The 2,500-nt window shown below is 61.2% G+C and overlaps 1 non-coding gene across 1 annotated transcript in view; it reads right to left on the bottom strand.

Annotated features, from left to right (window-relative positions):
• Window positions 1–61, bottom strand: part of LOC140472651 (5.8S ribosomal RNA) — a 154-nt gene extending 93 nt beyond the window's left edge. The window contains exon 1 of the ribosomal RNA XR_011957798.1: window positions 1–61. This exon is cut by the window's left edge and continues 93 nt beyond it. This is a non-coding gene — a ribosomal RNA (5.8S ribosomal RNA).
• Between the last annotated feature and the right edge of the window lie 2,439 nt (window positions 62–2,500).

Here is a 2,500-nt window from a genome sequence, read left to right as displayed (position 1 = left end):
TTCTCGCAGCTAGCTGCGTTCGTCATCGACGCACGAGCCGAGTGATCCACCGTCAAGAGTTGTCTGAGTTTGTTTTAGGTCTCTCCCTCGCCAGAGGAAAGCGACCCGGACCGCACATACGCTCCCCACCTTGAGCTACAGCCACCTGCACGCCGGCGTGCGGGCGGAGCAGGGTGGCGTGAAGCGATGGGGAGCACCATCCTGGTGCGGCCCGCAGAAACATACGTCTATTGGGGGGAGGAGGACAGGGCGCCCAAGAGGCGATGCGTGCCCCAACGCACCGCAGCGACGGAGGCAGGATCACCGCCACCATGTCGCCCGCCTAGTATCACGAGGCGTGCAGCAGCTTTGCCCTAGGAAAAGCAGAGGCGGGAACGGGCACCGGCCATCGGTTCGGCAGCGTCACTGACGCGTGCACGTGGCGGCGTGTCGGCGAGCGGACTTCCTGCGAGGAGGCGGGGGCGGCACTCGCCCGAGCAGACGCCCGCCCGGCCCAGCCACCGCCGAGGTGGACTGGGAGTCGCGGCAACGGCTCGTCATACTCGTTCCCACACTCACAGCGCAGCTTGCCCGCAAGCCACCGACCACCGATCGACGCCAGGCGCCCCGACCGAGAGCGGGATCGCTCGTTCGCCCTGCTGGCAGTTCGCTGGGGATCACTACTGCACGGAGCTCGGAGACCGACGGGCGGCAACTCGAGAGTCTTTAAACCACCACCCCCATCCCGCAAGTGCAAAGAGGCTGTATACGCACAGACGGGTGAGGGGAATAGGTACCCCGTCGGGTTTGAAGGGAGCGTGACTAGATAGCAACGATGTAAACCCAGCCGATTTGGGAGCGAAAGACCGGCGCCTGCATCACCGGCTTCGTTTCCCGTGGCTGGAGAGTACACCGAAACCCTCCGTCTGTCGCGAGCTCCCGACGACGCGGTGCCGCCAAGCAGCAGGGCCGGACCTGGTGTGGCTCCCCTCGTCGATCACAGACCGGTCGGCACTACTGACGAGACGGTGGAACGGGCTTCGCCCCTTGTGACGAAGGGTGATGCGAACCCGCCCGCCCGCGTGCGTTCGGGGTGGACTCGGCAAACGGAGATTTGAAATCGGAAAGTGTCCTCCTGCCCCGCGCAGGTAGGCGCCCAACAGTTGTGGGGGGTTTGGCGGTGACCACGGCTGCAGGGCCTGCTACCCCGACGAGCTCTCCTGCTGGCCCCGAAACCACCCTCGCGAGACAAGTTGAAACGGAAACGGGCGTACCCCCAAGCCGACGATCCTTTCTTATTTGTTACTTTTTTTTTCACTTGCTCGAGTTGTGGCGATTTGGCGGTGACCACGGCTGCAGGGCCTGCTACCCCGACGAGCTCTCCTGCTGGCCCCGAAACCACCCTCGCGAGACAAGTTGAAACGGAAACGGGCGTACCCCCAAGCCGACAGAGATCCTTTCTTATTTGTTACTTTTTTTTTTCACTTGCTCGAGTTGTGGGGGTTTGGCGGTGACCACGGCTGCAGGGCCTGCTACCCCGACGAGCTCTCCTGCTGGCCCCGAAACCACCCTCGCGAGACAAGTTGAAACGGAAACGGGCGTACCCCCAAGCCGACGATCCTTTCTTATTTGTTACTTTTTTTTTTCACTTGCTCGAGTTGTGGGGGTTTGGCGGTGACCACGGCTGCAGGGCCTGCTACCCCGACGAGCTCTCCTGCTGGCCCCGAAACCACCCTCGCGAGACAAGTTGAAACGGAAACGGGCGTACCCCCAAGCCGACGATCCTTTCTTATTTGTTACTTTTTTTTTCACTTGCTCGAGTTGTGGGGGTTTGGCGGTGACCACGGCTGCAGGGCCTGCTACCCCGACGAGCTCTCCTGCTGGCCCCGAAACCACCCTCGCGAGACAAGTTGAAACGGAAACGGGCGTACCCCCAAGCCGACGATCCTTTCTTATTTGTTACTTTTTTTTTCACTTGCTCGAGTTGTGGGGGTTTGGCGGTGACCACGGCTGCAGGGCCTGCTACCCCGACGAGCTCTCCTGCTGGCCCCGAAACCACCCTCGCGAGACAAGTTGAAACGGAAACGGGCGTACCCCCAAGCCGACAGAGATGCTTTCGCTCCTGTTACTTTTTTTTTCACTTGCTCGAGTTGTGGGGGTTTGGCGGTGACCACGGCTGCAGGGCCTGCTACCCCGACGAGCTCTCCTGCTGGCCCCGAAACCACCCTCGCGAGACAAGTTGAAACGGAAACGGGCGTACCCCCAAGCCGACAGAGATCCTTTCGTACTTGAACCAACACAAAGTTTGTCACGTTTTATTTTTACGAGTGATCGACCGTCAAGATTTGTCTCTGAGTTTGCTTAAGGTCTCTCCCTCGCCAGAGGAAAGCCACCCGGACCGCACATACACTCCCCACCTTTAGCAGCAGCCACCTGCACGCCGGCGTGCGGGCGGAGCAGGGTGGCGTGAAGCTGTGGGGAGCACCAGCCTGGTGCGGCCCGCAGAGACATACATCTATTG

The sequence above is a fragment of the Chiloscyllium punctatum genome, unplaced genomic scaffold (genome assembly GCF_047496795.1).
Source record: "Chiloscyllium punctatum isolate Juve2018m unplaced genomic scaffold, sChiPun1.3 scaffold_400, whole genome shotgun sequence".
Classification (NCBI taxonomy): domain Eukaryota; kingdom Metazoa; phylum Chordata; class Chondrichthyes; order Orectolobiformes; family Hemiscylliidae; genus Chiloscyllium; species Chiloscyllium punctatum.
This window is presented reverse-complemented; position numbering and strand designations above follow the sequence as displayed.